Below are 15,745 nucleotides of genomic sequence, written 5' to 3' on the forward strand. Positions count from 1 at the left end.
GACCTCTAAACATTGACTCTTTCAAGACCCATCAATTTTTCCATTTGGGGAATTTATTTTCTTAAGACAATTTAAATTTAACTCTAATTAATTAATTTTGTGGCTTGGGATTTAATTTTATTTTTCCTGAAAATTAATTAATTTACACGAGGGGATTTAATATTTTTCTGACCCTTTAATACATAAGGTTTTACATTTACAAGAATCAAAGAGTGAATACACATTTGTCTTAGATCCTCAAGACACATTACCCATTTGCGACACAATATGATCTAATAAACCAAGTGATTTGTAATAAAATAATGAAGCCAACTAGCTTAAATTATTCCCAAACCACTTTTACATCAGGCTCGATTAAAGCACTAGGACTCACCTAAGATTTCGACAATAAATTTCACCCTAGCTTTGGGGGCTCAAGCTAGAGGGGAAAAAACTCTTCTAGTCAACCATGTTTAAAAAGACAAATAATCAAAGAGGTTAAAAATTCTCTTAGGATGAAATTCGCCGCCAAAATCTTAGCTTACCTAGGTTGTTACATATACTCAAAGGTCTTACTAGGACAATTTACATCATATAACTTGTAGAATGGGGTGACCATGACACATGAACTGTTGATAGGTGATCTAGTCTTGTTGAAAAATTTGGTACTTTTGCTTCCCTGGAACTTTGACAATTTGAGTGCAACATCTCGCTCCTTGTGGAGACACGTTGCTTCCATGAAGTAATGTGAGAATCCCAGAATCCTGCATCCAAGAAAACAAAAATCCATCAAATAGATATCCATTCAACCTTAAAACGATCATGCATATAAATAAAATATCGTTGGAATAGAAAAATCTACTCTAATAAACTGAAATATAAAAGACATAACAAAATGCAGAAATAAAACTATCTAATGAAATGAAATAAAAGTGAAGAGGGTTAGAGATACTATACAAAAGGTGCTCCATGGCATCATACATTTTTAACATAGTGCATGTTTGGCATTTGTCAACTTTTTGGCAGGTTTGAAGGTTGCTTCTTTAATGTGCCATGCCTGATCTTGCATATTGTGGGACTCTGTCTTATCCGAATATCGAGCTGCTCTGGACCATCAAATGCATCAAACTTATTTCTTCTCTTCCTCTTCCTCTTCCTTTTATTCCTGGTGGGTTGTGATGTCAATAGTGGGATCCCTGTAGATTTCTTGTCTTGATCTTGAGTATGTTCGGACGAAAGATCTGAAGAGCCTGAAGTATGCCCAAGAATATACTCTGTCAAAGGTGAGACATAAGTTTGATCTTAATCGATTTCTTTTCCAATCATGACATTTCTAGCCAACCTACTTTAAATGGGAGAAGAGACCTCTTTGCAGTGAGATGAGAATCGTTCTAGAAGACTGGGCGGCTTATGATATATCAAAAGTTTTTTGTTCCTTTCATCATCTGACCTACGCTGAAACTCCTGCACCTGTGACCTTCCCATCTTTTGTAAATTTTCCATTTCTTCCAACCTCTTCTGCATGGAACACATTTCCTTGGCATGTATCACTATTAGTTTTGCTTGATAAATTTTTGTCTCCACGAATCTATCTTGAAGAGTCAAATGCCTAGCTTCCAAGGCTTTCATTTCGTGCTTGTGATCGTGCTCCATAGTGTTTATCTTGTCAGAGTAGTTAACCTCCATGGCAATGATTCCCTGTTATTGCCTTTCTCCGATTGTTCTCATTTGTTGTTTTTGATCATCATTCATGGTCTCAATCAAGTTCTGTAACATATCCTCAAAGAAATTCATTTGGTTGGAATGCTCATGCTTGATAATACTGATCTCCCTCACATGAGTTTCCTCCTGTTGGAATTTCTAAGTCGAACCCGTTAGAAACCCTTCATGTACTTTCTGATTTATTCCTACCTACTTGTTATGTTAATTAACAAGTTATTTACCATGTAAATACTGGAAATAAATATAAGTACATGCTCAACACATTACAGATCGTTAACTGAAGGAAACAGAAACAAGCACACAAGTGACATCGTTGTTTTTCAACTAATGTCCCTGGAGAAACCCAATGAAGGAAAACTGATGCAACTATCTGAGGGTTTGATTTATTAAGCAGTTTCAGAATACAATCTAGGTGCCAAATCTGGCTCACCAAATAGAGAAAAATCTCAAAGTAGTACCTCTCTACTCAGAAGCAGATATTCTAGTTGAAACCCTGGATAAACACTTCGGCAACGCCACAGCTCCAATCTGCCCCATGAAACCCCAACGTTAGCCTCTAGGGACTATGTCAGCCTCTCTTTGGCCCAGCGTTAGCCCAACGTCACTCTGGCTTGGCCCGCGTCAGCCTCTGGAGAAACAACGTCAGTCCTATGGCCCTCTGTGTCACCCACGTTGGTCCTCTGAGGCACTGCGCAGCTCTTGGATGGCTTTGCGTGAACCCTTGGCTGCTTTTGCGTCCCTCTCTCCGACTACTGCACTGATCCTCCCGGTGCTATCTCTGCCTCTTTGCTTCTATATTCACTTCCCCTTAACTGCAACTCTGATCACTCTCTCAACTTTTCAACAAACCTAGCCCTAGAAAGTCGAAATCTTGATCTCTTGTGTTTTTCCAAGTGACCCTCAAGCCTCCTCTTATACTTTTCTCGTTGACAAATCAACGACCAAGATTAAGTCCCTAATCAACGGTTAAGATTAGATCTGGCTTGATCTATGACTTTTGGACCATTCTAACACAGTTTTATATTAATTCACATTAATATTTTATTTTCCCTATGTTTAGACTTAGGGACTCCATTAAAAATATTAATTATTTTAATATCTCCCAAACTGTTTAGAACATGCCCTAACCCTTTATAGGTATTGGAGATCTCATGTGCCTTAGCCTCCACCAATTTTCGTGGCTATAACACATCCAATGCTACCCAAATCAACACTTCCTCTTAGCGAGGACTGTGCGCTAGCAATACTCCTCACTGAGTGTCACCCTGATCATCTGGCATCAATCCTTGTGTTGATGCTATGCCTGCTGCCCATCATCTGCACTGTTACATATTGTACTGCTACCCATGGCCCTACCACTCCCACTGCTACACCTGTACTGCAACTCCCTCTCATCCTGTTGCATCGTGTTTCCCATAGCACTGTCACTGCTAACTGCTGCATTGCAACCCAGTTACTGAGAAGCAAGTAAATGATCTCCCAACTCTGACATCTCCGTCAGGTTAGAGACACCCATGATGCTGAAGCTCCTTATGTCGCTGACAAATGCTCCCTATTTGACTACTGCACTGTTGGAACTATTCCATGCATCTCGCATCGTTGGACACCTCTTTGTGCCATATTGCACTGGTGCAACACTCCCATGCTTCTCGCACTACTGCCTCATGTTGTCCTGGGAATCCTGCACTGTAGCTCCCTCTATTGCTCCATCTGCATCCGTCTCTAGTGACATTCACCAGTACTGCTACTCCTCTTTGGGGCTCCCGTAGCAAGGTCTAATCTAAGAGGCTGGGTACCTCGAGGATCTTTCCCCTCATTTCCTGTAGTCCATCTGACTACAACTCGATGTCTCCCCACTTCCGCTCAAGTGGTGTGTGCGCACTCATGGCACAGTCATCGTCTGTCTCCACTTCCTTCTCTGCCCTTGCTGGCACAGCCTTGGTTTGAGAGGCCTCTCCCTTGTTCTTCTTCCTTGGACACTGGGTCGCATAATGACCCAGATACCCACAGTGGAAGCATTTGACCTTGGAGAGGTCCTTCTTCTTCTGTTTCTCCTGCTTTCCCTCAGATGCCAAGGTAGCATCCACCTCCTCCTCCTTCATTTTGATCCCCTTGCCAGTGCTTCTCACCTTTCTCAACCTTCTGATCTCTTCTTGGCGAAGAGCAGCCCACATTTCCTCCCAATCTGGAAGGGTCGCCCTGCCCAATATGCTCTGGAAAAACACCTCCCAGTCTTCTAAGACTGCGTTAAGGCTGTTCTCACCAATTCTTAATTCGGCGTGGCCACTATGGAAGTCAGCTGATCTCGGATCTCCTTCAATTGACCGATGAAAGGGTCGACCTGTTCTCCCTTCTGCATTTGGTATGATCGCAACTGTTTTTCTAGTAATATACTTCTCTGCACAGAAGTATGTTGGTACAATTCCTTTAGGGCCTCCCAAATCTCATTTGCCGTTTCCTTTTTGACAATATATGGTACCAGATGGTCCTTGACCCCATTAATAATGATGCTCTTGGCCCTTGCCATTGCCTCCTCATACTTGTCGTTATCAGCTGGGTCAACTGGGATAGCTATTGTCCTCAAGGCGAAGTGCTTGACACGATTCCTATCTAGAACATATAAGATTATGGCCTTCCAGACTATGAAGTTTGAGGCTCTGTCTAGTCTCTCCTAGTCTCTTACCCCGTTCACTGCCATCTCGCTGCTCCTCTACTTCCCTCCTGGAAGTTCTCGGTGTGACTCCTTCTGAGCCTCGATTTCCCTCCTAGAAATCCTTCTGCCAATGTCGAGATGCCCCCACTCCAATCGCTAGTGCAACTGCACCACCGATCTGAATTTCTCACTAGAAATCCTTGGTAGCAACTCCCTCCTCCTTGGCCTTGCCCTGTTAGGTACTGTTTTGACTACAGTACCCCACCAAATCCACTCTGCAACTTACCCACAGCCTCCTAAACCCCAACAAATTGAAGGTTAGAGCTCCTAGGCTCTGCGCAATCTCGGCACCGGCAAATCAACTTCCTCAAGCAACTATGTCAACCCTCCTGGCCTCTGCTTGGCTCTGCGTGAGCCTGTCTTTGCCTCCCTCAGCGTCTGTGTTGCCTCTTCCTAGCTCAAACTTGATGACGCAGACACTGCATCACCTATTCCTTACTACTACACTGCTAGGAACAACTTCTGTCACTTAGGACAACTGTTTTCTGCTGCTCCTGCTCTGTTCAACTGATGTCCTTAGTTCTCCTATGATCTGAAACCACACTCTGATACCATGTTGGAATTTCTAAGTCTAACCCGTTAGAAACCCTTCATGTACTTTCTGATTTACTCCTACCCACTTGTTCTGTTAATTAACAAGTTATTTACCATGTAAGTACTGGAAATAAATACAAGTACATTCTCAACACATTACAGATCATAAACTGAAGGAAACATAAATAAGCACACAAGTGACACCATTGTTTTTCGACTAATGTCCTTCGAAAAACCCAATGCGGGAAAATCGGTGCAACTATCTGAGGGTTTGATTTATTAAGCAGTTTCAGAATACAATCTGGGTGCCAAAGCCAACTCACCCAACAAAGAAAAATCTCGGTTGTAGTACCTCTCTACTTAGAAGCAGATATTCCGGCTGAAACCCCGGATAAAAACTCCGACGGCTCAACAGCTCCAATTTGCCCCACGAGACCCCAGCGTCAGCCTCTAGGGACTGCGTCAGCCTCTCTCTGGCCCAATGTTAGCCCAGGGTCACTCTGGCTCGGCCTGCGTCAACCTCTGGAGGCACAACGTCAGTCCTATGGCCCTTTGCATCACCCACGCTGGCCCTCTAAGGCACTGCACAACTCCTCGCTGGCTCTGCATGAGCCCTGGCTGGCTCTGCATGAACCCTTGGTTGCTTCTGCGTCCCTCTCCGACTACTACGCTGATCCTCCCGGTGTTATCTCTACCTCTTTGTTTCTGTATTCACTGCCCCTTAGCTGCAACTCTAATCACTCTCTCAACTTTCTCAGCAAACCTACCCCTAGAAAGTCGAAATCTTGATCTCTTGGTGTGTTTTTCCAAGTGACCCTCAAGCCTCCTCTTATACTTTTCTCGTTGACAAATCAACATCCAAGATTAAGTCCCTAATCAACGGCTAAGGTTAGATCTGGCTTGATCCATGACTTTTGTACCATTCTAACACAGTTTTATATTAATTCACATTAATATTTTATTTTCCCTATGTTTAGACTTAGAGACTCCATTAAAAACATTAATTATTTTAATATCTCCCAAACTGTTTAGAATCTGCCCAAACCTTTTCTGGGTATTGGAGATCTCATGTGCCTTAGCCTCTCCACCAATTTTCATGGATAGAGCACATCCTAAGTCACCTGACACGGGGATTCGGGACACGTAGGATTCAGGATTCGTGGTGTCGGATTCGGGACACGCTGACCCCTCGGAACATGACACATTAGGACACGTTATATATTATTTTATTAAAAATATATATATATAATTTATATTTAAATATATATATATATATTAAAAAATAGATATTATCATATTTCTTACACAAATTTTTAATTAATGATACAAATTTATTGATTTCAAACATAGATCTTCATCTATAACCTATTAGCATGCATAATACATACAAAATTCAAATAAATGTCAATGGTACTGGTCACATAAATGATAAATCTATTAAAAATTTAAATCATGATTCATAATTCATAACTGAAAGACAACTTACAACTACAAGATAGTAAGATAAACACACTGACAACTATAGTTTTCTCATTAAGTCATCAAATCAAAATGTGTTACAAAGGTAGTGTTGGTGCAATGCCAATGGAAAATAGAAATAGAAAATATAGAACAACTACAGGTATACAGCCTCAAGGCATCAATCAACATCAGAATCAGCATCATTGTCCCCATCATCATGCTCCGCACTGCTCTCCTCTGCATCCTCCTCCTCCCTTGTATCCATAGTCGCCTCTACATCTGCTGGTATGGAGGTTGACCCCTCTAAGTCATCAAATCTAACAGGCTCAAGCACTGGATCACTGAGATCCATGTTGGCCAATGCCAACTCAACAGTGGTGTCCAGACCCATATCATCAGGAAAGACATCCCAAATCTTTGTCTTTCCCCTCAACCACTCTTCCCTCTGCCTGTAAATAAGACGAAGGTTGGTGTGCACATACACCATTGTCTCTGCCCTGGACTGCTCAAGCCTGCTCTTCTTCACATTATGCAAATTCCCATATGTGCTCCAATTCCTCTCACAGCAAGAGGATGAAGTCACCTGAGAGAGGAGCCTCATGGCTAACTGCTGAAGAGGAGGGCTTGTTGCCCCACGATTTGCCCACCAAGAATAGGGCTTCTTAACCCCCCTGTCTCTAATCACATCATAACCTCCAAATCGACCAGTGCCAGTGGAAAACTCTGCAAAGGCATCCTCCACCTCAGCAAGCAATTCACTATCCTGATAAATCCGCCTCAATGCCTCTTTCCTCCCCTGTGAGATTTCACCATCCATGTGAGGAGGGAATCTGCGGGAAGGTCCACCATTCAGCCACTCATGGCTGTAGTATTTGGGGTTCAATGAGTGAGCCAAACAATGTAAAGGTGTACAATTCTTGTCCCATTTGCGAACAAGAATATCATGTATGGTATCGCAGAAGGCCTCTGGTGATGTCTCATACTGGGGGCACTCACTCTGTAGAATAATGCTCCTCACAGACTCAATCATGGAATCCCATCCCTCATAAACCTCTCCTAGGATGGGTTTGTCTGTATCTGCAACTCGAAGCAAAGAGATGATAGGGCCCATGATCCGAATAATTAGATCTACCCTCTCCCACCAAGCATCATCTAGTATCGTGTCCTTCACTCTTTTAGAGGCTGCCTGATCTGTCTTTCTCCAAAAAGACCAAAACTCAGAAATAACCATGGACCCAAGAGCAGTCTTGACCTCCCTCAACCTCTTCAACATCATGAATGAAGATGCAAACCGTGTATCAGCAATCTTCAACAGTGATAGATTGTTGTACTCCTTGTAGATAGTGAGGGCATTTGTATGATTTTGCACAAAGTTACGGATATGTCTTGCATCCTCAATAATGCTTCCAATCCAAAGCACATCAGAAGCAATGGATTTCAGTGCTAAGTTCAATGAATGGACAATGCAAGGTGTCCAAAACACTTGTGGATACTTAGCTTCCAAAATCATGCCAGCCGCCTTGCAAACAGGTGCATTATCTGTAATGATTTGCACACAAGATTCAACACCTACATCTTCAACAACTTTAATAAATAACTCACCCATAAATTGTGCATCCTTGTATTCGCCAAGTGTATCCACTGCTTTCAGGAAAACTGGACCATTCAAGGAAGATACCATGAAGTTGATGATTGGGTGTCGTGTTGGATCTGTCCATCCATCAAAAACAATGCTAACCCGAGATGTTGGCCATGATGCCATAATAGGCTCAAGAATTTTTTGCACCTCTTTTTTTGCCTTCATCAACAATGTGGTTCTCAGCTTCTCTGACCCAGGAGGCACATACCCTGCTGGAGCCCCTTGAGTTAGAGCTCGGCACATCTCAACAAATAAAGGTGAACTTGCAACATGAAATGATATGAAGTTTTGATAGAAGAAGAAGGCAATGGTGAGATCAAGCTCTTCCCGTCTCCCTTTTTGGAAAATCTTGTCCATTGGACCAAGTGATCTTCTTTTTAATGCTTGTCCCCCAGTAGAAGTAGAACTCTCAAATGGAAATTTGGTGGTGGCTTTCCTCAAAAATGGAAGGGGGTCTTCTTTCTTGCCCTTGGGTGTTTTTGATTTTGAAGCCAGTGCCACATGTTCCATACCAACATTGGCCTCCTTTTCCAATTCTTTTCTCTTTTGTGAAGTAATAGCTCTACAAGATCCAATCCCACAACCAGGTATAGCCAACAAATGTGATTTCACATGGTAATATGTGCTTTTGAAAGAAATGTTACAAAAGTTGCAGTTCCATTGCACATTGCCTCCTCCCTTTCCCTTGTTGTTTGGCCCATCCTCTCTTGTGACATATTTCCACAATGGATATTTATCATTGTCTTTAAGTCCTCTTCCCTCAACATTACTTGCAGCAGACTCTGATGATATTGGGGGAGGAAGGGCATCTCTACCCATGACATTCTTGCCCTTCCTTTGCCCCCTAACTGCTGCCTTTGATTGAGCCATGAACACTGTTACCTCAACCTGTAAAAAAAATGAACAAACTGCTGTAAAAATTTAAAAATGCAAAAAAAATGAACAAGAATCAACACTAATTTGAATTGTAATTTGTTACCATTACCAATTTATTGCATAGATGATGTGCAACTGAGTTTTCAGTGGCACATTTCATCAAACAGTTTATAAACACACTGCTGTAGGTGCTCTTCTTGTATTTATTTCAAATTTCAATGTATTATAAATATTAAATTTATACACAGTACCACAAGAATGCTTATAACTTTGTCTATCTGCATAAATTTAAGGTAACACTAATAACTTATAACTTTGTCTATCTGCCTTTGGCTTTTTCAGCAGCGGAATACTTTCTTCACTGAATTTCTGTGCTTAAATGGTCAAAGGCTAATACATTGCTGAGGGTAGGGTTATAATTAGTTAGAATGTTGTCTAAAGAACTTATATGGGCAATTCCACTGCATAGGAACTGCTTTTTATGAGAATAACATGGACATTTAAGTTCATTACGTCTGGCTGAAATTCAACGGGACACATTTTTGACAATTATGGCACATAATACCTACAAATAACATGTCTATTGCTATGCATATAGCTTGTTTCTCACTCCAAACAAGCATGGCACTGTTATAAACTTATAAACTTATATGAACATTGAATATCAATATTATTATGGTTGATGGCAGTTGCCTATAACTGGTACGATATTTTAAGAGATCCGAAGTACATTCAAGCTCAAGTAGCCTGGAATAATTATGCAACGGTGGCATATTCAAAGACAACTAATGTATTCAGAACTCCAAAAACGATTGATGCTCAGGAAAACGATAAAGTTATAAACTGTAAGACTACTGAGATGTCTTTCTAACCAATTCAAGGGCCCCAAAATAATGTTACATTAGCATTCAAGTCTGATTTCAGAGCAATAAAAATGATTACAATGCGTTGCCAGTTTGACCGTTGATCCAATGATCCACCATAACCACGGTCCACTTGTGTTATAATTTATAAACTGCGTTATCTGGTGGACTACTTACCTCAGACCTGGTGGACTGTGGACGTTTGGTGGTCGATTCTCCTTGCTGAGAGTCCGCTCCTCGCTGCAACAGCACAATGAGTTGCCAAATGACTTGCAAAATGAGCCTGTCAACGAGCAAACACGCCCCTTTAACCTAGCAGCTGGAAACGAGTCCTAGAAACAGGACACGTCCCAAAAATCGCGACACGCTGTGCAAATTCGGGACACGTTATAGGACACGACGTGTCATAAAGGGACACGACGTGTCATGCAGTTTGGACACGAATCCGCAGAGAATCGTGTCGGATTCGCTGGATTCGCGATTCGACAGGACTTTTGGACGAATCCGGTATCCTAGAGCACATCTGGTGCTACCCCAAATCAACACCTCCATGGTGATCAAATGGTCTTGCATGGTGGTCATCTGATTAGAGTGATGAAACTGCATGATTTCCAATTCCTTAGCATGTTCTTCCTCTATGGTATCCATCATGTTCTAAAAATTCATCCTTTGATTATACTGAGCAACTTCCATTGCCTATAACCTATTCCCCATAGAACTCATTTCTCTGGTGTGATCTGCTATTAATCTTGCTTGACTAGATTGCATGTCTTTGATCATTTGAGTTAATTCCTTAACAAGATGCTTATCATTTTCCTTTTCATCGTCAAAATGATTAATCTGGTTACTAGTCCCGGCAATGCCACTACCCAGGATTCCTCTTGCAAAAGCACAAGTAGATTCATCATGAAAACTTTCACAAGTACTGCAATATGGCCAAGATTGATCATTATTATCCTGCAACTCATTCTCTTGAGACTCCTTCATATTAACTAGGTAATTTTGCATGACAATGACTTGATTTTTATGCTCATCTTGCATACTTTTAATGCTTTGAGCTAGTTCTTTAACATGATCATTTTCCTCTTCTTTAATATCTGGAATCTCAAACTTCTCGGATGCTTTCTTGTCATTTTCTAATTCCTTAGCTAAAGCTTGAGCAACCCTTACATTAGCAGGCTTCCCGCGCATCAATTCGTAAGAAGTGTCAGTGTCAAATGCATCAATGTAATGGTCTAACAAAAGTTTGTCAGGAGGCTTGTAATCTTGAGATAATTCTCTTATAATTCCATTGAACCTCCTATTAAATTCTTTAACAGTTTCATCTTCATTCTTTTTCATACTGTAAATAGCACGAAGTAAACCCTTTTCATCCTTCTTATTTCCATATTCATTGATAAAGACCTTGATCATAGCTTGCAGAGAATCAAAAGAATCATTAGGAAAATCATGAAACCAATCCATAGTGTTATCTTCCAAGGAAAAGACAAAGAGACGCATCTTAAATTCTTCATGATTATAGGTAGTAATGTTGCAATACTTAGCCATAAAGAGATTAAATATCTTGAGATGATCATTAGCATTAATTGCACCATTGCCTTGAAAATAAGGTAAATTATCAATGGCTTTTTCTGGAATATCATGGGGATAACCCTGAATGTTAGTAAAATTACAAGGGGCAAGAAAGTCATTCATGATGACTTGCTCACTTGAGAGAAAATGTATATCAACGAGAGGTCAGTGTCCAAGATAAGAAAGAATTCAACAAGAAAAAGGCTCCTAGCAGAAATTCTTGCAGAAAATGGAAGAAGTGGAGTCGCCACTTGAACATGAATCTAACTCTAAAATCCAAATGCAAAAAACGAAAAAGTTAGCTAGGGAGAAGTAGGTGGATATAAAGGAAGGCTTCCTGTCTGAGAGAAAATTGAATGCTCACTATAATGTAATTTGTTTAACCAAGCCTAGAGAGCAGGGATAACCAAGCTACCTGTAAGATTTTGTGAATGGATGAATTAGTGGAGTCGCCACCCAAATAAGAAACTAACCCAAATGTCCAAGTGTTAAAGTGAAAATAAAGACGTGAATAAGGTAATAAGAAGATTAGTGAGATATCAAAGACGAATGCAATGTCTTGTGGATCAAGAAGATGAAAACGGATTAAAGGATTATGAAGATCAAATGAGGATATCGTTAACACCAAGGTGCAATAAATTGTCCTCCAGCAACATCACCAAAAAATGTTGTGGCATTGGTAGGACAATGAATGAAGGATGAAATATCACAGGATAGAATGTCGTAAAGCCCAGCAATGAGCAAACTCGTCCTCGACAATGGCGCCAAAAACATTGTGCCATTGGAAGGACAATGAATGAAGGATGAAATATGACAAGATGATAGAATGTCATAAACCCCGACAACGAGCCAACTCGTCCCTGTAAACGGCGCCAAACCTTTTGTCGCCCAGAGCGTACAAGCACCGCGACAAGTGCTTAGGGCAGGGGTTGTCACTTTGATCCCTGCCCACTCCATTCTCGCTGCCTCCCAACAACAAGCTATGGGGAGTAGTCCCTATGGAGAATGAGATGAGAGACAAGTTGGGGACCAACTTATTTGGGAGACACAATTGAGTGGCCTAGCCACTTGGTTAATTTTAAGCAAGATATGAGATTGGATTATTGAGACCAGTGCCTTATGGAGTCAAATTCTCCCTTATGAACAAATTAGATGCCAGGTTGTTAAAATTGGCAACTAAGGCCAAACTCCATGTGGGTCATCTTATTTATGGCAGTTGATATTTTTCTTGGATCCCTCTCATCGAGAGGTGTAGGATTGATCTAAAGATCATCCAATTCTGATAAGTATTCATCGAGTTATGAATTTATTTGTGTTATAAGACAATTCGTCAAGGTCAGCTAGCAACTAAATAACACCCACATGTGCTTAACATTTTAGTATAAAAAGAGGTGGCTTCGTAGTTATTTGTACACACTCTTCTTGTGATCTCTTCCTCTCCACTTGTCTTTGGGTTTTGGTGGGAGGATAGATTCTAAGAGATATGCAGCCCTAAGAAGAGCTATCCTAGATGTTGCCATGGGGAAGAAGGATCAACGCAACTCCTAGAAGATGATGCCCTAGCTCTATGTGCCCTAGATCTAGGACATTGTCATGGTGAAGCCGCCTAAGACAAAGTAATGTTGACGCTGCCCAAGTGACAAGCATATTTGGAGGGTTGTTCGAGGACTGTTGAGAGGAGTTTAGGGCTGCCCAAGTTCCCTAACCATAATTGTTAGGAACAACAAAGTGACAAGCATATTTGGAGGGTTGTTCAAGGACCGTTGAGAGGAGTTTAGGGCTGCCCAAGTGCCCTAACCAAAACAACTAGGAACAACAAAGTGACAAGCATATTTGGAGGGTTGTTCGAGGACTGTTGAGAGGAGTTTAGCGCTGCCAAAGTGCCCTAACCATAACAGTTAGGAACAACAAAGTGACAAGCAGATTTGGAGGGTTGTTCGAGGACTATTGAGAGGAGTTTAGGGCTGCCCAAGTGCCCTAACCAGAATAGTTAGGAACAACAAAGTGACAAGTAGATTTGGAGTGTTAATCAAGGACTGTTGAGAGGAGTTTAAGGCTACCCAAGTGCCCTAACCAGAACAGTTATGAACAACAAAGTGACAAGCAGATTTGGATGTTAGAGCACTGTTGAGAGGATTTTAGGGCTGCCTAAGTGCCCTAACCATAATAGTTAGGAACAACAAAGTGACAAGCAGATTTGGAGCAGTGTTAGAGGTGCATTGGGTCAAGGATAATGACCAGATTTGGAGCAGCCTGTGGGAGCCACGTGTTGGGTTAACATGGAGTGTTGAATATCCCAAAGGAGTGCAACATGATGTGATGGATGCAACAGTATGGTATATTGCAGCAGCATGGTGCAGTAAGGTGCGTGGAAGAACATGTTTAGATGCAGTAGTTGGACAACAACAAGCAATGCAAGGGACAATAAGTTAATACATGGGACAACTGCAAGCATTGTGACACATGAGACAACTGCAAGCATAGTGAAACATGCGACCACTGCAGGCATGGTGAAGCATGAACAACAACAAGAAGCTTGGGACAACTACAAGCATGGTGAAGCATGGACAACAGTAGCATGGTAAAGCATGGATAGCGGCAAGAATCATGGACAATAGCAACATGGTAAACTTAAAGCATAGACAATAACATGCACAGTGCTGCAAGTACATCGGGACAGCAGTATAGTACTTGGTGCAACAAGGACACAAAGCAACAATTGTGTAGCAAGCACATGGGTGACAGCATGGTGCAACCGTGGCACTAGGTACAACAATGCTAAACACTAGGACAACAGTAACATGAGGTCCAACATTGTGATTATGGGTGTAGCATGGTGCAGCACGGTGAGGTGCAGCATGATGACGAGATGTAGCACAATGATAGGTGAAGGAGTCACCTTAGAGAATCAGTTGAAGTAGCATGTCTTCAACTGATCTCACGTATCATCTTCCTAGAGATGATCTATGCCCTTATCTATATAAGTCAAAGTGTAGACTTTTGTTGTAAATGTACTATCTCTCTCTCTCAGTGTGCTGAACTATTGAAGAACATATAAGAAGAATTGATCAAGGGTTTCCCCACATTGGTGTTTGTCCCTGGCTAGTGCCACATCTTGTGTCCTCTTGTCTTGGCTTGTCTTCTGCGATTTAGATTTATGTTCTATCTGCAATTTACTTTAATGCTGATGTGATTGCTAATCTGGAAAAAATATTGAGCTAACTGTGAGAATTGAAATAAATTGCTCTAGCATAGAACATACCTAAAATTAACATGGTATCAGAGGTGAGGTGAAGACAAAGCCCAAGAAAGAGTGAAAGAGCAATCACCAAAGACAGTTGGGAAAGGACAAAAGGATCAATGGATTCCTCATCCCTCTTCTAATTCACCAAGGGTGAGGTCGAAGCAGAGAATATTATCAGAATGGCGCAGTGGAAGTTTCTGATAGCCTAACTAAAGATCACTTCAATGGGAAGTCCGGATCTAAGGGAAGGTAGATGCGATTATGCGAAGGAGTGTCCGAATGGCAGGGACACATCACTTGATGATGAGAACAATCACTCCAGTGACATCTTCAATGATCAGAAGAATGATAGTGTCGGTCATCAAGCAAATGGATGACTCTTCAAGGAAGCAAGGAACCCCAGGTATGAAGAACCAAATGTTGTTTCTGATAAGATAAAGAAGTGTTATCTCGTATTGGCCCTCTCCTTCAGATTCTATGGGAATCTGGCTTATTGATTGTAGTGCTTCAAGGCATTCCATTGGATAGAAGGGTGCTCTCTCTCTAATTTGGTAGAGATGAAAACATTCGTGGGATTATACTTGGAGCCGATGCCACCTATCCCAAAAAGGGTGTTACCCCTCAATTGAATGAGGGTAACTCGATTCATTTATAGAATCTCTTTTATGTACTTGATCGCAAGAAGAACCTGGTGTCCATTTCTGCAATGCAAGTCAAAGGTTGCAGGGTGGCATTCATCAATGGAAAGGTACGTGTTTGGAAATAGAATTTTCAAAGATGCTTTTACTCATGGGTTCAGGGTTGGCAATTTGTATCAAGTTGCAGGAAGTCCAATGGGGACCATGTCAGTTGACACATAACACTAGAGGTTTGTGAGTCAGATGATGACAGGGATGCCTGAATTCAAAAGGAGCATGAAGGTACATGTTTGAGATGTATCGAAGGAAAATCTTACAAGGGGATCATTCCCCTCATGTAGCAAGTCCACAAGTTTGGAACAACTCGAGAAGCTTTGAGATTCATGATCAGGAATGTAATGTGTGCAGGTGGAAGAAAGCCCTCTGTGGCTTGAAGCAAATCACCCCGGGTTTGATATGAGAGGATTGATAGTTGTCAAATGAAGCTTATCCAAACCATTGTTT

At 41.5% G+C, this 15,745-nt stretch overlaps 1 long non-coding RNA gene across 2 annotated transcripts in view; it reads right to left on the bottom strand.

Moving 5' to 3' along the window:
* Window positions 1-256: 256 nt before the first annotated feature.
* The window catches only part of LOC149199607 (uncharacterized), an 82,243-nt gene continuing 66,754 nt past the window's right edge, over window positions 257-15,745 (bottom strand). Inside the window, exon 5 of one of the 2 annotated variants that reach the window (XR_016253788.1) lies at window positions 257-743. This is a non-coding gene — a long non-coding RNA (uncharacterized LOC149199607). The remainder of the gene's footprint in view (window positions 744-15,745) is intronic. The other variant, XR_016253789.1, reaches the window with a different exon arrangement.

The sequence above is a fragment of the Pinus tabuliformis genome, chromosome 2_1, assembly GCF_031772625.1.
Source record: "Pinus tabuliformis cultivar Carrire ecotype Pingquan chromosome 2_1, CPIR1, whole genome shotgun sequence".
In the NCBI taxonomy this organism is placed as follows: Eukaryota; Viridiplantae; Streptophyta; class Pinopsida; order Pinales; family Pinaceae; genus Pinus; species Pinus tabuliformis.